The 22334-nt window shown below is 40.0% G+C and overlaps 1 long non-coding RNA gene across 1 annotated transcript; it reads right to left on the bottom strand.

The window, feature by feature from the left end:
* Window positions 1–8788: 8788 nt before the first annotated feature.
* On the bottom strand, window positions 8789–14926 carry LOC306807223. Its single transcript, XR_013775668.1, has 4 exons — window positions 14646–14926; window positions 10418–10572; window positions 9761–9849; window positions 8789–9218 (listed from the first exon to the last, which is right to left on the bottom strand). It is a non-coding gene; the product is annotated as an uncharacterized lncRNA (long non-coding RNA).
* Window positions 14927–22334: the final 7408 nt, after the last annotated feature.

Genomic DNA, 22334 nt, shown 5'->3' with positions numbered 1-22334 from the left:
GGAACAGAGCACAATGGGTAGTGAAAACCATGGGAAGAACCCACTAAAACACACTAAGTGGTTGCTCTTATTTTACAGCAGTTCCAAAAGTCTGAGATACTTCTACTCTGTTCTACCCCTACTGATGTTAGGATGCTGCTTCGTATTTTGCAATTTTTAATTTTGTAGGCTGGAGCCTGTATCTGACATTTGGTGCTTTCTCAGTGCAGTGTGTTGCTCCTTCAATGCAGCACAGAGAGGGAAAAGCTTTGCAATGCAATATTGCACTGTCACCAGTATTGACCAGGCCAATCTAATCTGTCTGTAGCAGATTTTATTCCTACCAACTTAACTTCTGTTCTGCACCATCTATTTTTAACTGTTAGTGTAAATTTGCCATCCAGCTTACATTCTAGATAAATACTAAGGGAGGAAAAGGTGAAACTATTGCACATAAAGTAACAGCAGAAATTCTGAAGTCTGGGAAAACTGCCAAAGAGGTCAATTACATAGAGAAAAGTTGTTAAAAATAATTTCCATTTCACAGCCCAATATTTAAAAAAAAAAAAAGGAGGAAAAAAAATCTTAAAAAACCACTGTATCACAATTTGATCTGTGCCATATCTGAGAAGTTTTCAAAGTGCAGTTGCCACTGTTGTATGGAGGAATATGCCACATGTGTATGCAGTGTATTGTGTGCACCCCTCTCTCTTTTCATCTGCTCCAGTCTTTATTTCAGGATCAGTGACCTGGACTGTTAGCACAGAAAACACTTTGTAATATTTTTTATGTCATCCACTCAGTTGGCACTGATAATCCAGAATGATTTTAGATATCAGAAGGTACCAAATGATTACTAAATATTAGCAAGGCCTCTGTAATGGTTTGGTGTGTAAGACATTTCTGGTTCCTCCTGATCTAAGGAATGAGTACAGCTTGATCCCAAGCTATGGCATCAGCAGTGAACACCTGGCACCACAGGTACCAAACAGGCAAGGATTTAACTGCAAGGAGCAGTGGACTAAAAAGCCAAGGTCCTACTTACACAACTGTTCTTCTAAGTCTAATAAAATTGACTCTCTCCAAAGAAGCAGCAAAACTATGAACCACAGAACACACATGAACCTGTCAGACAGGGCACAGAGAACATGAAAACCATCCTGGGGATCTGTGTTGCTGAATCCCAAACAAGCCCTGCAGCCTTCCCCTGCAAACTTGTGCTGGAGAAAGGAAATGGTATCAAGCCAAGGAGGCTTAACAAAGCCATACATGCTGCTTTCCCAGTGTCTAGTTGCTAATGGGATGGGGCTCTTAAAGTGAGCAAAAGGGAGTATGAAATCTTTCTAGCTATATTTTTAGGACAGAGTAGCCCCTGCAGCCCATAGTCAAAACGAGGGCAGGTGGCATAAAATGGTTTTTTAGAAGTAAATAAATTCTATTTTGTTTGTAAAGTATCAGCAATAGAGCCTGAGCTTGTCCTTTCTCAGAATTGTTGGAAATTTGCTCCTCTCCCAATTTGTCACCTGAAGAACTTGAGTTTTTCTAGACATTGTAGAAAACCTGTATTTATGTGCATGAATTAAGTTTTCAATTTTAATCACAGACTATTACATGTTGTGTGCTTGCCCCTTATACCATGCATTCAAATACTGGCTTTGGATTTCTCTTTAAGTCTTTAATACAAGAAGGAAAATGCTGTATGATTTCACCTTCAGCCTTGTACATTTTTATGCAGGATTTTCTCTCTTCTTACTGACTACATGATTTACATTTAAACTGCTTTAATTTATACCACTCCCCATCAGAAGGACAAGTTCTGATAATGCTGGTATTATATGATTATTATATGTGCCGTGAAATATTAGAGACTGATCTGAGCTGCTGCCTTCTGCAAGTTCTGCTTTCTTTGAAACCTTTATTTTTTACCCTCATCTAATCAATGGAGAGTTTTCTGGAGTCTGCAGGCCAACCCCAGTCCATCTGTTGGGTACAGAGTTCCAGGCAGCTGAAATAGATGTTATAAAATAGGAAGATGTGTTAGTTGGGAGGCCAAGGTCTGTGAAAAAACACCTTGGCCAGACACAGCAGGAAAAGCATTATTTTTTTAAGACCTGCAAGGTGCTCTGGCAGAACACTGATTTACATACTTACTTTGAAAAAAACACACTTGAATACTGTTGGATTTATAAGTTAGCAATTCTTATAAAGTCACTTTGACAAATAAGATTTCTCCACTATAATTCTCTGTTGGAATGAAGACATGGTCCTGCATTTGCCTAAGAAATGGTGGATATTCCTAATGGAAATCTATCCAGATAAATCTGTATACACCACATGCTAAAAAGTATTGCAAAAAAAAACCCCACTGAGTTACAAAACAGCTTCATATAAACAAATCAGTGATTATTTAGAGCAAAGCAACACCAACTAACCTGTAGCTTTAATAATCTACCTAATGACTTCTGCAGAAGTTTGGCAAATAAAACCCCATGTGGCCAGCTATTGTCTTCAGTGTAATGTGTTTTAAGGAGAATGCAGTGCCAGTGGCTACGTGCTGTTCAGTTAAACACCTCTGACTGTGGGAACCACAAAACAGTGCAGGACAGACCAGTTTGTGCTGATGGTGCTAGTACAGATACAGATCAGCCATCAAAGCTTAAGTGAAGTAACTAAGAATTTCAAAATATTGAACTTCAAATCATTATTTTTAATATGTTTTTACTGTAGCACTCATGAAAGTTTTAGCAGTACTGAACAGCTGGGGCACTCAATTTGCACAAAGCTGCTGTTCAGTAGGTAAGAGCTGTTGGAGATCATTAGAGCAAGCTAATGAATGCCCTGACAGAAGCTGGTGGAGTACAGTTCTTATGAATGATCATCTATAATTTGGTTGTTTGTTTGTTTGTTTTAATTTGTGAGGGTTTTTTAGCAGATGTTTACTTAAGCATTCTGTTGGCCTAACAAAAATACTTGGGAAAGTGCCCTCCCTGCAGTCACACAATTTCCAGTGTTGTAGTGCAGTTTAAGTCATTGAATGACAGGGTTTTTTGAAGCCAGATAAATTGCAAATCTTGTAATGCTTGAGGGAATTGGCTTTTCCATAGCATGTGTGACCTGTTGGAACCTTTGGGTTCCACACCATATGTGTAACAAGCTGTCCTTGCACTCCTAAGGAGAAAACCATTGCAGTGATCAACTTGTGGATAACAAACACCTCCTCCATTACACACAGGGCTGTGGCAGGAGGTGGTTTTAACACTTTCCTGAATGACTTTAAAGGATATAGACACAACCTCTTTTCAGAGCTGGATTTTCTATGTTACATGGACTTCAATCTATTCACAATATTAATACATTTTCTTTCATAGCCACTTATGATCCTGCTGCCATGAAGGGCAATGCTCAGGCTGTTCAGTGCTATAAACACAAAGAGCAATTTACACCACCTGTAGATTGATTTTGTTATGCTTCTACCAGACAGGAATGGTTGGTAGGAAACTAAATGCTGCTATGAAAAATTAAGGAAGCATTAAGGAAGGTGGTGAAGTGCATCAACACTGTTCTGTAAAGTTACCAAATGAAGAACAAAGTAGCAAAAGCCTGGGTTCCAAGCTTGTTAAGATGTTCAACAGAAGTAGCTTATTAGCAGAACAAAATATTCTAAACATAAAAATGGTCCTTAGTCAAGAAAAGGATCCATTAAATACCTGTTTATAGGAGGTTCAAGCAAAGCAATGCCAATGATTAAGGAAAAGCCTCCATAATTCAGCAATTCAAAGTTTTGCTGAGAAAGATATTATAACCTACTGCCCACTCAGTAATGGGAATCAACAGACCTCATTGCATCTAGCAGTGAAATAATATAGATCATGGTTATAGTCCAATATTTTTCTAAAATTTTTCATTATTATTTAGTGTGATATTTTTCACATCCATGTAGAATGTTATTCAGTTTTCTTTGATAACATTACCAAGGTCAATTTTTGTAAAATAGACATTTCTATCACTGCTTTTACACTTAGCCTTTAAAACGATAATTTTTATCATCTTCCAACTTCAATTATCTTGCAATCAGTTACATAAGATTTAGAGGAAGACTCCAAGATTGTAATTTCTTAATAACCTGGGTTATTTTTGTCACATTCATGGAGGTATCCCTCACTTTTAAATAGTACAATGATTAAACTTTGCCGAAGTTGACACACATGAATACATAATATTAGTTCATCCATGGATATTTTCCTAAATTTTCACTGTAGAGAAATTGACATACAAAATTTAGTTACTGTGGTTTCAGAAATGCAAATATTCACTAATAGGTATGTAGTGTTTAAAAAGAATATTCTATTAACCTGAATCCAAGTTCTGAGGAAGTTCTGTAAGTAGCCTGAAAGAACCAGGAGTTGTTAGAGTTATTTGTTGTGCTTGTCACACTTTGGAACAGGAGTTCTCTGGGGAAATCTTGATAAACCTGACCTGTGCTGTGCCTTTCAGTTACCTGCGTGTCGTGAAACTCATGTGCTTATTTTCTTCAGGGGGCTTAGGGAGTCTCCAGCATGGATTATGGCAGGACATTTTTCCCCACTTGCTTAACTGTTGCTGAACCAGGCTCCTCATTCATCTCCTGCTATGTAACAGCACCAAGGCTTAGCACTGAAAGTATTTCTTTTTTAAAAGGGTTATACTGATGAGTTCTGCCTTTTGGAAAGTATACAAACTTTTTAATATTTCTTCTTTATTTTTTTGTAGTGAATGAGATCATAGGAAGAGATATGTCACAGATCTCAGTGTCACATGGAACAGCAGCAGCCAGCCAGCCTGCACGTCCGTGTCCTGGATCTCTGGAGACGAGAATATCTGATGGAATCCAGTAACGGATAAGCTAACGACTCAACATCCATGAAAACTTCACAGTTTCTCTGAATATTTCTTCATCCTCTTCCTCTTTAGACTTACTGTGCTTCCAACTCTGTGGCCTTTATGAACTGGAACAGTGGATCCTTGCAAAGCCCTTTTAGTGGGTTACATTTTTGATGTAGAGACAGAGCATTTTAATTATAGTTCCTCAGATGCTGTAAAGAGACTTCTTAAAATGGACACACAGAATCTACACCATATATTTTAACTGTTTTAAAGTTACAAACAAGCTTTGCTTTTTGCATTTAAATAGAATACTTTTATATTTTAAGTGCTTCAGATGTGTGGAGATGTTAGTTTGCTCTTATACTATTCACAGTCTTGAACGTGGAAGATTTAATGCACATCTTCAGTGTGCTGCTTGCCCTTAGAGGTAGTATAGTTTGTAACTGATGATTTGTAACACCTTTTGGTCATTTTGGAAAGCCTTTAAAGCTTCTGTTGTTTAATTTTTTTCTTAATAAGACCTTCCAGTGGCAAATCATACCTGTCATCTGAAGCCAATGCCACCGGAAGCCATTGTGTATATGAATATTGTAGCGTTTTCTTTCTTAGATTCATAGGAAGCAAAGCCAAATGTAGATCTGCACTTGTTTATAAACTGAAGATGTTACTTGATAGGCTGCAAAAAGACCATTCCATCATGAAAGTGTTGGGATAGAAATTACATTCCAAAATTTAACTTTTATAACTTTGTGGATAATCTTCCTGATCTTTATTAGCACAGGCTCCTTCTTGAAATAGCTTTTTTCTTAGAAAGTTACATTTGTAATCAGATTTGAGCAGTAGGATTTTAGGTTAAAGAACAGCAACATCAAAGCCATGTTAGATACAGGAGAAAATTTAATGTTTTGCTGAGGATCTGAATGTTCCCATTAATCCTGAAGAATATGGTTTTGAAATAACCAATTCAGTGGCATTCAAGTTTTCAATGCAATAAATCATTTGATCACATCTGTATCTTTTATATGCTGTATGCCCGACCATGCCACTTGGAAGTCCTAAGGAGATGACAGTTGCAGTTCCTTCAATTCAGGCTGTTTGTAAATGTCAGTTTGCTAAAAAGTAATTTACTGTGAATTAGTGGTTAGGGAGTATGATGTGTCCATGTTTAATTTTAAAGGTGTAAAGCAGGAGTTTCCAAAGAAATACTCAAGATTCATCACAGCAGCAGTAAACTCCATGCTGTGCTCTGAGGATGTGTCTCCCCTATCTCCATAATCTGATGAATTTGAAACATTCTATGTCATTATTTAAAAATCTCTGGCCTTTCCAATTAGACACATGAAGAGGATCCCACACTGCCTGTGGAGGTCACACACTTCCCTCCCCCAGGAATCACTCATTAACGGAGCTCCCCTCCATGGAACACACAGGGTACACCAGTCATGGAAAGGAAGGTCACCAGTACATGGAACTCAGAACAGCCAACTAGTGTTCCTACTAGTTGCTCATTTGGGTGAGCCATGACAATCTAATCAAAATTAAAAGTGAATTAACATAAAGAATTAGAAAATTAGAAAGTAGATTTGCATTGATCCAGTTGTGGCTACATGGGGAGCACATGCCTGCTGTAGTCTTCAAGTGAATGAAAGGGTCTGACAGTGGAGAGCAGCGTTGAGTTTTAACACCTGGGAGAGTAAACGCAGCTTCTGCTGATGTTGCATTTTGGCAAACAGTGGTGGGGGAAACTTTCCATTGAGCCTTTTGCTGGCAGAACCTTACACCTGGGGGAAGTCAGTGCCCAAGCAATACCATTACAGTAGCTATAATCACATCTCTGTAATAGCTGAATCATGAACTTCTAAAGACTATATATTATGTGGGTAAAACTGTAGTTTTATCATGTCCTTCCTTTTAAGAGTGCAGCCTGAGGCTACTACCTTGATGTTTCATAATTATTTCAAACAATTTACTGCAAGGCCACCATGTACCTGCTGGGAATCTTAAGCATCCTTTTTCTGAATGTACTGTTCAGTGGTGTAAATCTTGACATTTGCAGGAAATAATTGGCAGGGCTGGAATCTGAAAAGTGTGATATTGTAATTGTCCCTCAGCAATGGTGCTTTACTCTGTCCTCTACTCGTGTACATTGAAGATCCTACAAAGAACTCACATGCTCAGAATTACAGCTACTTATGTTTTTAACACCTTCAAACCAAACCAAACCACACAATCCTGTAAACTATGTAATTGTCTCAGAGTGTGTGTTGGTGGCAAGGCATGTTCCAGTTTTCATTCATGTATTGGGTCTTTTGCATTAACCATTGTTTGTAGGAGAATTCTGAGTGAAAAGCTTTTCATACTGTATGGGATTTATGCTCCTTTATCCTGCTGGTACAGACTCTCCTTGCAAGTTCTCCAAGTAGCTGGAATTCACACTGTACCTAAAATATAGGAGCCCAAACAATCCGGAGTTGCTATGCACTAAATTTTCTGATGCCTTTAAATACCTTGATGCCTGTAGACATAGAAATGCTTTCCTATTTAAAAATGAAATTTAAAAAAAATATAGCTTTGGATACTAAAGCAGTTTTGTATTTGCCTTGTAAAAGCTTCAATACAAGGGTCTTAATTTTGTTTTAGCTTGTGTGATAACGTAGATAAAGACTGTTAATCTTGTATAATTTTAGTGGTATAAAAAGCACACGATCTCTATTGGACTATGCAAATTTAATTAAACAACAAAACCCGGCAACTGTTAATATTTTGTTGGCATCCACTTCCTTGTCCTTTAAGTCCTGTCTTCTCCCTGAATACTTTTCAAAAATTTTTAATAACTTAGATTATCCTGAAGGAAAGCCTTAATGATGAGGTCAAAGATCGATGTTTAGGGGAAAAAAACAAAGGGGTAGCATATTAATCCAGGGGGACAGGGGTGAGTTCTGAAATTACCATAAACTAGCAATCTGAATTTCTGTAGTAAAACTTACCTGTTATCAGGGGAACTGCCACCCTTTTTAAACCAAAGAATGAAAAAGCAGTTTTGTTCTGATACAAAGCTTTGAAACTCTATTTTTGATACTCATAATGGATGTCATTCCTTGAGGTTCGGAAATCGTTCAAATTGAAGTTTTATATTTAAAAATGTGGGACAATAAAGATTAAGTTCTAGATGTTTACAGAGCCTTGTATTGTAATTTCATGTACATTTTGTATTTTAAACATTTTTGTAAGTTATGATTGCAGTGCTACTTGCAGAAATAAAGGGAAAAACTTGCATTTAGGCTCTTAAATCATAGTGTTCAAATAAATAAAAATAATGCAAATGCATTGTCATTTATTCAAAATGCAGAACCAGACACATGGGAAGAAACTCCGTTTGTGATGGGGCAGTAACCAGCTGTGCCAGGCTGGGACAGGGGAAATGAGGACATTGGATATTCTCCCTGCAAGAGTGGTGATTTTGAACAATCTGATAGGAGAGTGTGGGGCTCAGATTAGAGTCAGCACCAGGGACCCTCCACCTTTGTAAGGAGTGTTCAGCTGTGCTGGCAGAGTCTCAGTCTGCACAATACTGCTGCTTCCCCATTGTGAGTGTCATTGTTTCAATGAGACGATCACAAGATTTTTTCCAGAAATAATTATTCAAGGAAGTTCACAATAAACAATAATTTCCATTCCTGAAAGGACATCGTCCTAGGTAAGATGTAGTTTCTGAAATTGTTTCCGAAATAAATGCGAAATTCCAGCAAAGTTTATGTTATTTGCCAAATGCTGGCTGATCAAGCAGTACCGAGGGAAGTCCCTGTGGGCAATGTGTATCTCATCTCCGTGATCTTGGAGCTACTGGACAGGTTTTGATCTCCCTTGCAGTTTCTTAGCGGGCCCTTTCCTTCCCCCTGGAATCCCAGTGAGTGTGGGACTGTTCCAGGGCGGACAGGGGAGCAGGAGCAGGGGCGCGGGGATCGCGGCCAGGCTGGGATTAGCGCGCGTCCCGGCCCATTGCCTCCAGCGCTGCTGCCAGCTATAAATACTCCAGAAAGGGGATGCTCGAGTGCCACCAGCCCAATGCGCGGTAAATATAGCCCAGGTTTAGTAAAAATAGCGCCGGCAGTTTGAGAGCTGTTCACATGTTCTGTAGGGTGATTACCCAGGGTATAATTAGCACACACCGGCACCAGCAATAAGCCATTGACTGCGTCTCCTTTGCCGTCAATTCAAGCCGCCTTTCAGATGCAAACGGGCCGGAGGCTGTTGGCTCGGGACGATGGGCTGGGACAGGACAGGATCTGCAGTCACGCCAGGGCGGGCGCAGCTCAGCACGGACACACGCACTGCTCCTGCTCCATTCCAGGCGGGGTGAAAACGCCACTTCTACCCTGCAAAACACTGCTTTGGTGCTTCAGGTAATCAGACAGAAGGAATGTCCTGTTAAAGTCAGTTCCTTTAAAAGAGTAACCAGAAGTTTGTCCATTTAGGACCCAAACCCAAAGGGAATGCTGGCAGAAATCAAGGCTTTTTAATTCTCATATTTTATCCACTATTTCCTTACGATATTCCACAGTGTTGCTTTTGCTGTCTTCTGCTGCTTGTTTCTGGACCTCTCTCTCTCCCTTCCTAACCGTGTAAAAGACCATGAAAAAGAAAAAAGGATTTTCAATATATTTAAATTTATGCATAGTTTTGCATACAGGCTTCTGGTTAAGGAATTTAACACTGAACTTTATTCTACCTGCTAAAAGGATAATTTTTATCAATCAGTCATTCTTAACATACAAGGCATTGTAACTTGCAGACACCCTCTAAGAAATTATTTTACAATAACCTACTGTTACCCTTGTTAACATCTGCTACATGCAAAAGAAAACTGAAGGGAAAAAACAGACTAAGATACAGAAACAATAGAAAAAAGAATATTTACTTTGCAAAGACATGGATGCTCCATTGATCTTGTTTTTGAAGAGATTGATCCACTAGAAAAGTCAGGCTATACAAGTTCTCAAGCTGTTTCTGCAAATGTAAAGTTTTCATTACATTAGTGTTTTTTATTACAAAGAACTAAAAAAAAAAAACCAAACAAAAAAAAAAAAAAAAAAAAAAAGCCCCACCTTATCTCCTCCTTCCTGTCATTGCTGTGACACCTGCTGGTAAGAGCTGGAAGAATGTTTTTAGTGTGTGCTTGTTCTTCTCTGTAATTTTGATCAAAGAAAAGTGATGCACCTAAAGAGGACTTGATATGAAAATATTGCTTGGGAATGCAGTGCTGGATAATCAGTGCTATCATATGAAGTAAACTGGAGGAAAAAGGGAACAACTACTCTTCCAAGTTCTTGTGACAGTGGAATGATAAATGACTGATGATTTAGAAAGGTCCTTCTTGTAATGAAAAGAAGGAAAGACAAGGAAGCAGCATGCTGAAAATCCTGAGGGTGGAGAAGGCAAATATTTTCTAGTAAACAGGCAATTATATAAAATAATAACCACCCTACATATTAACAACTGCAGCATCTCCACACATGAATGACTGCAGATTCTGGAATCAAAGACAAAAGCTCCTAAGCCCAACTTCTCCACATACCTGAGGTTCTGGCTGTAACATCACCATTAAGGATTTGGGATGGCACAGAGCATTTTCTAGGACAAAGTATGAAAGGTCAGGGCTGCCTTCCTAAATTTACTTCAGCTTGGTACAGAAGGTGTGATGGATTCTTCTCTCCCAAGGTGGCAACATCACTGCAACAAACACAGAGCACAGAAAAGCTGAGTGTTGTCCTGTATGCATCATTATTTTTTTCTCACAGCAATAAAAGGATCTGTTTGTAAATACCTCAAGAACTCACCAGCCAAGTCGTTCTTGCAATGTGCTGGAAATGGACAAGACAAACTTTTAGCAGTCAGTATGTCACTGCTTTCAAGTAGGAAATTCTCTAAGTATGATGCAAGAACAGATTTTTCCAGTCTTCTTTCATTTGAAGAAGTGCCTCAGGAGCTGCTGCACAGCCTGTTCAAAGCACTGGTTTTCTATGATTTAATGAATTAAGGTTTACTTTCAAGGTTTGCCATTTTAAGAATTGCATCATAATAAAGGTGTGACAAGCATTTAAAGGTCAGGAACAGCTGCAGTTGACAGCAGACCTGCTTTCAGATTTCCAGTTTAGCTGCCATTGGTTCAACTTTACCCTGTGTGTTTTCTAGGCAGGGTCTCCATGTGGAAAAGTTGCTCATAGGACATTAATCCTCACACCTGCCTGTCACAGCAGCTCCTGCTCAGGTCTGTGCTGTGTGATCAGTTCCTGCTGCAGCTGTTTCTGTCTCCAGCTGCACTGATCAGCACACACTGTTTTGCCAGTACATGCATTTCTGCATTTACATATTCCCACCACTTCTGCCCTTACCAGGAATAAAAATTTGCTCATAAAATCTTCAACAGAAAGCAAATATGAGAGGTCAAGGATAACTTTATTCGAGTAACAGCAAATATCACCCTGTGACATTTGCCTGGCTGTAGTCACAGTAGCTGGAAGAGTATAAGCCATCAAGCCAATAGGACAAATAAGGCAATACTGAAACTGAATTAAGTGCTACTATGGGATTATTTTTTCTAAGAATATGAAAAAAGAAGCTATGCCAAGAATGTCATCATTGCCATCTGACCTCACCACTGACAGAAGTTATAATGGAAAAGTTGCACAAACAATGGAGGATAACAAGCAATCCAACACTGGCCAAATCCCAGGCTGAATGACATCGTGGCTTGGAGAGGCACAGCCATACATTTCATGGCTGTCAGCAGAGTTTGCTGAGAGTCTCAAATGCTGCTTGTCCGAGCCTAAACCCTTGGGAACTAATCCAGCTGCTAAAATGACACTGGAGACTAAGGTTTCCTTAGCTAGAAAGAGGAATACAAAACATACAAAAGACAGAGAAAAGGGGGAAAAGAAAAAAAGAGAAAATATTTTGGTTACTGAGCAGGTCTGTCTCTAATTACAGGCTTCCACTCCCACAAAAGGCTGACTTCAACTACTTTATAGCAGAAAGCAGGAAAATCTCTAAATTCTTCTTAGTTATACTTTTTAGATAGCAGTAAAGCTGCAAAAATCATCATTTAGCTAAGCAACAGTTAAACTGGCTAAGCAGGCCGTGTTCCAATGTAAATTGTCCCATTTTTCTGTGCCATTTGTGCCCTCCTGCCCAGACTGCCCCCACAAAGACTCTGCCTTCATGACTATTGCATCATTTTCATACATTTGTATCCTTTTCACATATTACACTAAACTCACTTTTTTTCCAGCAACACATGAACCCTTTGCAGGTCAAACACCATCTGGACCAGACAAGTAAAATGGAATTCTATCACTTATGATAAAAAAATTTCCTGTTTGGTTGGAAGGACATGACCTAAAACCAGAACAATTTTGAGTGACATTAAATATTATATTCAAACAGTGACTCAGTTGTTCATAATCAAAGTAGAAAAAATTTAGAAAGCAATTAAATATTGTCTTTACACTCAGTTTGTAAGATAACTTTCAAGCTAGCTGGTGTTTCTTCCACTCAAAATACACTCAGGTGGCTTCACTGAAGGCCATTTTGCAGACAGTAGAGATGTGCTGCAGATGGGCCCAGCAAGCAGAATCAGCGCTGGCTCCATGTAACAAAAATTATCCTGAGGGGTGGAGTTAATAAGAAAGAAAGCACATTATTGGGATTCAAGGAGCTGAGTTGTTCAGCTGTTCTGGAAATGTCCCCCAAGCTCTCAAATTTGTTTAAACAAGTGTCAAACCTTCATTCGGTGTTACTGGCACTCTGTCAGCCCCACAGATGTGTGACTGAGGATCCTGTGCTCAACAGCAAAAGGACATTTTTCTACAATTTTTTTCTCTTTTTTTTAAAGAAGGCAAATTGCAGCTTGATGTGGGGCCAGGGGTGTTATAAAATTTAATTCACTTAGAGATCCTATGCAGTTCTAATTCCCCCCAAGAAAAGTCAGGGTAGGAAGAAAGCTGACTAAGGACAGTTCTCTGGGGTCTCTTTTTCTGACAAACGATGTGTGAGTGCTCACAAAACACACACCTGAATCCAGGTTAGACTTTGTGAGCTCCCCAAAAGCACAGACATCTGGCTTAAAGCAAGAAGTTAGTGGCAAACCATCTTCAACTTTCTATTTGCAGCTGAAAAGGAGGTTTAAGATCACATGCCGTTTGAATTATTTCTCTCCATTTGTATATTATGAGTCACTTTACTCTCAGTAGGACTCCTGCAAAACAAACATAAGCAAGCAGGAATAGGAGATGAAATCTCACATGCAGAAAGGTCACTGAGGGAAACAGCTCTGGTCTGCCTGCACTGAAGCAGCCAGGGCTCATCAGGAGGGTCACAGCCTGTGCTGAGCTCCAGAGATGTCCCTGCTGCTTCTGCCTCCAGTCAGTGACGGGATTGTCTCACAGCCAGAAGAGGCAGATGCTGACAGCTAACCCTGATACAGTGAATCCAGCTGAAAGGCAAAGCCTGAATTTCTGGTTGCACTCCTGAGTCTTCATCCCAGGGCTGACCACAGATGAGTTCAGGGGAGATTTGCTTCTAGAACAAGAAAATGCTGGGAAGCCCATGAAGGAGAAAAGGTTGGAAATCTGCTCCCCCTGAGTGCTCGGTACTGTGTGGTCTCTCTCAAGGGCCGGCAGTGAGGGGACAGAGCCACAGACTGACACAGGGCCTCGGTGGAACAGCAAGGGGCAGCACCTATGGAACAGAGAAAATTCCACACCCCATTGAGGCAAAACACCCAAGCAATTTAGTAAAGGATGGATGCTTAATGGCTGGAAACGTTTACATACATACAGAAGGGAAACAGCCTTTATTGTAACTAGAAGGGTGGCCCAACTCTCCTACTCAGGAAAAGAGTAAGATCTGGAAGAAAGGGGGTATCAGGTGAGATTAAACCTGCATAAATCTTCTAGACGACTTGAAAGGGAATAATGGCTGTAAAAGCTAAAGACCAAAATTGTGGAAGACACAAAGGCTAAGCCCTTTAGTAAGGTTATCAGGAAGGGAAAGAGCACAGCTGATTACTGCACAGAGAGCTTTCTCACAGTATAAATACAGCTAGACTAACATGGGACTGGTTGTTTATCTATTTCTATTCTTATGTCTTTAAAAACAAAACAACAACTAACCTGATTGCTCTGAGCATTATGATTAAACACAGATTCGCAATCTTAATCACTTGACTCATGCTAGTTAAAATAATCTGGGTTACTGCAAGGCATTCCTTATCCTCACACATGGTGAATGCAAAAAGTGAGGCCTCAGGACATTTTAGCAGGTGACCCAACCACCCAGGACTTCTTCCACTCCATTGAAATACCAACAGAGCAGGTTCCCAAAGGCACAGCTCCAGGAACTGAGTTACAGCACGTGTGCCAGAGAAGCACTAGTAATTTCTGGTAGCTATTGGCCATACTGGAGGCTCCCTGCTGCACATTCAGGTTTTGAAATTATACCAGAACTGCATGGCTCACACGGGGCAGAACATCACAGCACTGAACAACCTTTAGTAAAATACACAGATATCTTAGGATGTACTAAAAATTCAGTATCACTGTATCATAGATGATTTGTGCTATAATTTTTCTATCATGAGGTACTTCAAATAAATGCAAAAAAAATCATGTTAGTCACCAAGAAGACAGCTTCCATCCCTCTGGAATGCAGCAAGTGTTAAATATTTATAATAAAAAGACAGGATTTAAGAAATATCATGGCTGGCTGAAATAAAGGTGAGTTTCAAGCAGGTATTATGAAATTACCTGAGTTTGTGCAGGCTACTAAGGTAAATGTTTTCTTAAGCAATTATCATTTGAATTGCGAGTTATTTTCCACTATGTCCCACAGAGATAACATAAAATCTCTGTTAAGTACTGTGATCACCAGTTCCCAGAACTCAATATATGTTTTGGTTGACATTTCAGGTCACATATAGAAAGCATTTTAGTGTCTTATTGCACAAAGTGCACCTTTTAGTCCCAGTCTTTGCAAACATATTGATCATGAGCTGTTCTGCCCGATCTTTCCCGTAACTCAAACTTTCAGCAGTTCACACCTTTATCAGCAGTTTCCCTCCCTACTCCCAGAAAAATTCACCATCTAAAGTCAGCCCCAAACCAAAGCAACTTTAAGCTGCATTGGTTCTTTGCCCCTCCACACTCTTAATGGACTTAATGTGTCCATATCAGATTCCATTCGGGAGGAGAGGAGAAGGACCAGTTCCCAGCAAGGATCAGATGGGTTTGGGTGGTGCACTCACACCCAGCCCTCAGCCCTCCCTGCACTCTCCGGGGAAGAAAATGTGGGGAGGGGGCAGGACAGAGCTGCTCAGGGGCTTTTCTTATCTGCAACTCACATCTGCAGTGGCAGCAATGCCTCCTGCCAGCTCTTGGTTAGAGAGTGTTATCTCACTCCATTCTGTTCCTATTATTTTTGTATTTAACGAACTCCTACCCAGCTCTGAAATTCTGCTGTTATGAAAAGAGACTTGGGTTCATCTAATGCTTTATTTATGCTCCAACAGCACATTCACTTAACTAACAGATGGTGGCTGATGAACTCTAGAAATTTTTAACACAGGCTTCCAGTTTTATTAATTTAAAAGTAATGAATAATTCATATATAAACAATTAATCTGATGTCCCTTTCTTGTTCTGACAGCAGTAGAGAAGCATCCAAACCACATGAAAAAATTGCTTCCAACACCAGCCATGCACAACTGCCCAAGAAGTCTTCCATCTGTCCCTGCCACTAAAGGTACTACATGAAAGCCAGTATTGCACAACTGGTGGTTTCTACAAAATAGATGCAAAACTAAAGAAAAGGACACAGGAAGGCATATTTAAGAAAGGCAGCATTAATTCTTACAAAACAGATTCCTGGTATCCTGCACTGAATGTCTCAAAAAGTTAAGTAACAAGAATCAAAGCAAATCAACTCTCTATAGACTTATTTTCTAAAAGGTAGTGCAGAATTTTGTACAGAAAAACCTCCTGATAATAAATGATTCAGTGAAGGCTTTCAGGAAGAAGAGGTATTTTGGAAATAAAAAATGTGTCCTTCAGAGAAAAGGTGCTCCTGCTGTAGTAGGGTTAAGAGGAAATTTTTGTTGTTTGCTCTGTGCTGGGAACATTTAAATTATTTTCTCTTTTTTGTCTGCATAATTAAGGCTGGCCTTGCTTGGCCTTCCAGCAACTCCTGCAGCCGCTGCAGTGGCTTCACCCAGCTGGAGCAATGTTTACAAGGGCTGCAGAGCCGAGCTGTTCTCAGAACAGGCTGGGTGGGCTGGAGCAGGAGCACAGAGTGCTCACTGACAGCACAGCCCTGCTCCCAGCTCCTGCTAAAAGCCAAACCTGCCACCTCCCTCTGGCAGACACCCCTTGATGCTTCCTATAAATACCTTCCCATCCCTGGCCTTCCAGAAATGTCCATTAAATTACTTTTACAGCAGTGAAGAAAGGATTATTTATAAAGCTCCACATTAGCAGTCTTTCAGGGAATGCTGCAGTAAGATAAATGCAAAGGCATTTTTGAGAGGAATGCTTTCCCATCATGAAGCATTATCAAGAGAACATTATCTAATAGATTTGAGACAAAAGGCTGTATATGTGGTTTGATTATTGGTCTGAAGTGAACTGCATTTGCTGTGTTCACAAAAAATTTACTTTGAAAAACCAACTTTCTTTGTGCCTCAGAGTGAAAGTCTGAACAATTTAAGTTGGGGAGGGGGAGGGGGCAAATGAAAAAAAAAATTCACAAGTTGCTGATCTTATTCACTGTTGAGATATTATGTGGAAAAGAAAGATAATTTTAGATTAAATATTAACATCATGCTTCAAATGTACTCAAATGTGGCCAAAACCAGATGAGCTCATTCCACAAACAAAATCTATACTTGGGGTATTATCAGAGCAAACCTGGGCTGTTGCTGTGGGTGGATTGTGACCCAGCCAGTGTGTGCAGGCCATTCAGGGAGATGTTCAAGAGAAGCCCACAGCAGATCCCCCCCTGTGCAGAGCTTACACAGTGCCCACCCTACTGAACAGAGCATGTTCTGAACAGGGAAAGAACACACAAAAACCAGACCAGTGCCAGACCCCTGAGTGTGGAACACAGCCTGGGCCATGCCACAAAGGTGTTCTGGAAGCACAATCTGAGCAGCTGCCCATGAGCATCACAAGGCAGGACAAAAGCTCTCCTTTCACACTTATATTATGATATCTTCCTTACTAGAAATTGCCACTTTCATTTTCATATATAAAATCCCCATAACAAGCCTGCCACGTTTTACTGCTTTTGGCACTACAGAGCCACCAGAGTGACAGATCCTAGTTTGGGTTGTTTTCCATGTTACTGATGGTTATCTATTTACAAACCTCACTATTGGTGGAGAAGTGAGACTGAGGTCTTAGGTTTTGTTTGCCATTCCTGAAAAACATCAATCGGGTTTGGGGTGATTGAAGAACAGCATGCACGATGTGCCTTTATGTAATTCCTAAAGCACAAGAGCAGAGGCCATGTAGGAGAGGAGAGAGGGTCCCTGGGATTCTCTCAGCACCTCCCAGTGAGGGGGATTGTCACAGCAGTTACCATTCTGCACAGCTGCTCTCTCACACCACCATCTAAACAGGGATCTCAAAGCACTGCATGTTCCAAAGGTACTCAGAATGAAAGGTACTGAAATCCCTTGGGTTTCAGTGTTCCACTGTTGATTTGGGGAACACATGATGGAGTGTTTTTAATACAAAAATTCAAAAAACACCCTATGGTTTATGTGGGTCAAAAATAAAAATGAATTATAAACCGCAGAATCTTATTTTTCGTGGGTACACTGAACAATAGAGAAAACCATTCAAGTGGGGGTGGGGATGGCAGTGGTTTTGAGCATTCAGGAAAAAATGCAAGTCCTCTTAGACAAAGAGTTTGCAGAGTTCAATTTTCAGTGGCATAGTGTGCTAAAGAGCAACCATTTTTTTCCTGTATACTTCACAAATTTTATATCTGAAGCAAATATGAAACTGAATATATCTAAAATCAACAACAATACATAGGAATGAGAAGAATTTCTGAAGGGAGATGATGTGCTTGCTAAATAGAATTCAAAAGTTACTCTAATTCTGTAATAGCTCTTCTGAAGGATTTCTGACTCAAATGCCAGAGTTACAAATTCAAGGGCTCCAAGAACCACAAGGCTTGTCTGCTTCATTACTAGCTCCATAATTATTCCTCAAAGTTATGCATTTTTTACAGTGACATCTGCACAAATATTGCATGTTCCCCCTTACTAAGCCTTGTTCAAAGGGATGAAAACTGAGGTGCTGGCATAACAAAAAACTGTTGCTTGGCTCTTCCTTCTGATTTCACACCCATTTCCTATTCTGTATCTAGAGGCTAAACCTTCATTTATGCTCAATGACAGGCAATGAGCAAACTGCAATTGGATGCAGCTCCTTTCCCCCACTTTGGTTTATCCTATTTGTCTCAAAAAACTCGAGAGTCTGTAACTTAAATCAGTTGTGACTTCAGTTCATGAGACCAGCAACATGAGCAGAGCTGTGCTGGGAGCTGCACACACTGAGCCTGTGCTGCTGGGGCTCTGGAGCTGCCCAGCTCAGAGCTGCTTTAGTTCAACCTACAACACACTGGGACTGATTTCTAGATTTGAGGCTCTCCAGAGTTACCCCAAGAGCAGCCTGCCAGCTGTGCTGCCCTTTGACACTGGCTCCTCCCAGCCCATGGCAGTGTGGGCTGGTGCTGCCTCCTCAGCACATCTGCAACCTGCTGTTCCTGTTCAAACAGCTCAGGAAACATCCCATCTCCTAAACCATCACAGCAGCATTGCAAACCCTCTGGAAACTGCAATATCCAGCACTGCTCTTGCTCTGTAGCTGCAAGATCTCCAGGCCCACTCCAGCAGTGAGTTCCCACTGCAGCAGTGGTGCTGTTCTGCCAGAGTAGCTGTGTCTGAAAGGAAACCACAGGAGGAACCTGGTGCCAGGGAGTAGAATAGAAAAAAACACCTTAACAACCCACAAACCCAAAATATTGCCTTCACAATCTCCCTTGTTGTCAGCACACTCTCTGGGATGTATCATCAGTGTCTAGGCCCATGGCCCTACAATTTTCCTTCTCCAAATCCTCTCCAAAACAATCCCCACAACCTGAAAATTTAAAATTCTTTCTTTTTTGAGGGCTTACTTTTTACAAGGTAAGGCAAAGTCACTTTAAATAAAACCACTGACACGCTGTTATCAGTCACCAATATCTTTTAGCTGAATGAAAATATTGATTTCAGAGACAAGCAAAAGCTACATTTCATTGGAAATATGGATCCTGCCATCTTTATAAGCTTTCTCATCCTCACAAGCAAGAGAAATTGTCTTTTACTGTCGTGAGCACTACCAAGTCTAACTCCAGCTCTAACTCTAGGATATATCTCCTCATGGCCTGCAGATAATTATCCAAGCTGTGCTCCAAATCCCATCAGGAATATGATGTACCTGACTTTTGCTAAGACATTTCGGAACAATTTAAAAGGTAAATACCACATACACATAAAACATGCAGCATTGTAAGCAATATGACAGTTTATATTCCAAGGCATAGATATCCTAAGCAAAATTGATTGGTTTTCTAAGTTTTTGCACTGCTTTTCAAAAAAGCCAAACTAAAACAAAAGAAACAACCAACCCACCCTTCCTCGAAACCAAAGCAAAAAAAGCCTGGTCTTTTCAAGGACATTTTAATTTAATGTGATTACTACAATTAATATTCCACGAGTGTAGCTTGTGTGGATTTTCACAGTAAAATTCACAGTTCTCAAGGATTTGATGCATTGCATCAAACCAAAGAAAGGCAGGCCTAATCCAACGGGAATGAGTCCCACATTTTCAGGGCGTGTTTTACTAAGAATTCCCAGGACTAAGTCCTAGTGACAAATGTTACACTCCAGATAAGGCTCAGACTGTCCTTTCCTCATTTTAACCTCTCATGCCCTGACCAGAGAGGAGGAAGGATCTGTTCCTTGCCAGCCTTTGCACTGTGCAATTCCATCACACCTTTGCATTCTCCCACAGCAGAACTTTGTGTGTCTTCAATCCTTACTGAGAGCAGTCCCAGGGAGATCTCCAACACTGAATTTGTTCAGAAAACAGCAGGAAAAGAGCTTACTCTTAAATCTCAAAAGCTTTTACTCAGTGCAGCAAAGACAGCTAAATTCTAATGCTATTCTATTGTACACAATAGAGATTTTCCCAAAAAACTACCATCAGTTTTTTGGAGCTTCTAATAGAAAATTCCACTGTGACTCCCCCTCCCCAATATACATAATTTTTTCTCTCCTCAGCTTTTCTGTTGTTCCCTTCCAGCTTTCACCTATTCTTGTGGATAATAGTAAGCAGAAGTATAACAATATTTCCTTCATTTTGCTCCCATATACTTTCAAGTATTACTATTTTAAACTTACCCAGAGTAAAGATTTTTAGCATTTCTGCACATGAATACAAATTTTAGGAGTTATGTTTGAATGAAATTCAAAGATCTCAAGTTATTTTAGAAGGGAATATACACACACAAGTGATTCATGGCAGTAGCACATTAACTTTTCCTCTACCTCCAGCAAGCAGAAGATAAAGTGCTGATAACGAGGAATGATTAAACCCAAATAGCAACAAGGAAAAAACTTTTCAGAAGTTAAAGGGTTGTAACAGCCAAGCTGGAAGATAGGGATTAGCACAGGACACAGAAATCAGAACAATTGCACCTTCATCAGGTCTATTGTAAAAGCTGCTTTCCCAAATGAAGCACAGCATGTTCTTCTTATTTTCACTTACTGTTCAACAAGAGAAGAATGTCCTAGGAGGTCTAGAAGCAGTAGAAGGCCCTGTTTAAAGTTCCCAGAGTTGAAAGCAACAGAAATTTACAAAGACAACTCCCTTGTTTGAGAGTTAAGGATTGTGGGTGAGAGAGTTTGTTCCTTTTTCTAAATAGTGAAAACTACTGCAACCCCCAAACTCTCCCCCCACCCCTTTTCAATTACCCTTGAAAAATTTAAACAGTCCCAAAATGTGGCAAGTGCTGGATCAACTCAAGATCTAATACTGAACATTAAGAACCTCTCTCCATTTTTGCACTTCTTTCTATATGATCTGCACACTACCGTGTGAGTATCTCACGGGATCCTCCACAGGGAGAATTCCCAGTCTCTCAGTTTACGGTGTTAACACAACCAAAGGAAATGCCCGGAGAGACGAGGATTAAAACCAACAAGAACAACAAACTCTGTCTGCCCAGAGCAGTTTAACCACCCCCAGCAGCGAGGAGAGCAAACAGGCTGAGAAAGTCAGCACCTCTAGAGAGGAGCCCTGCCAGCACCGGGGCTTTACCAGAGCAGCCAGAAAAATGAAGAGTCATTTTCCTCCCATTTCTGCTCTAACACACTCTGTTTGCATCGGGGTGACACTCAAAGCACTCCTTTTGTCCAATCATTGCCACTGGATTTCTGGCTAACATTTGACGGATTTCTTTTTGTAGAGCAGTTTTTAGAAGTTAACTTTTTCCGACTGGACGCAGTCAGATACAGCTGTGATTTGCACAATTTCAAATCAGTTTGTACATTTCAAAGCAACTGTATTGAATATCAATGAACTCAGAAAACATTTCTAATAGAAAAATCAAGCCAAGTTTGAAAAAAAAAAAAAATAAAGAGGAAAAACAGCATAACCAACTTAAGTGAACAATTTTATGGACAGCAAAATGACCTCCGATTTTAAGGCTGACATACACCAGTTTTCCCTGAATACTCTGAGTATTCACTGAAGCTCCTGCTAGCAGGGAAGTCCCGCTGTTTCCAGTCCCCTCCTTGCCAACCCCGATGGAAAGGGGACATCTACTGGCAGCTAAAGACATTCCCTCAAAGACACAGCTAACATTAAATCGCCAAAATTACAGCACTACCTCAGTAACGTTTACAGAAGGGAAGGCATTTTATTTAAACACAACTTTATATTATCAGCAAGCACACAGAAAGCAACAAACAATACTTATTTTTTAAAAATCATGTATTGAAAGTAAATCGATTACAATAAGACAGCAATAAAAGAAATGGCAATTAGCAAGTCTAAATTAAATGCTGTCATCTTAATAATTGCATTTCAGCTGTATATCCAGCTAAATAATACAGTAGCCCACACCAGATTATATAAAAAAGAAAAGGAGGAAAAAAAAAATCAGGTCTCTTGTTTAGTTTGGATTTTCTTTTTAAAAAACTTTATAACAATATCTAAAAGGGCAAAATTATAAATTGACTATAGGCAAACCTTGGCAAATCAGGAATTTTCTGGTTTAGAATATTTCAAGTTTTCCTTACATGCAATCAGCTTTTGGAAGACACTTCTAGTGACAGACTCCAAATAGAACAGATCTTGTCAAATGCAGTTCTATATAAGAGAGGT

This window comes from Erithacus rubecula, assembly GCF_903797595.1.
Source record: "Erithacus rubecula genome assembly, chromosome: 12".
In the NCBI taxonomy this organism is placed as follows: domain Eukaryota; kingdom Metazoa; phylum Chordata; class Aves; order Passeriformes; family Muscicapidae; genus Erithacus; species Erithacus rubecula.
This window is presented reverse-complemented; position numbering and strand designations above follow the sequence as displayed.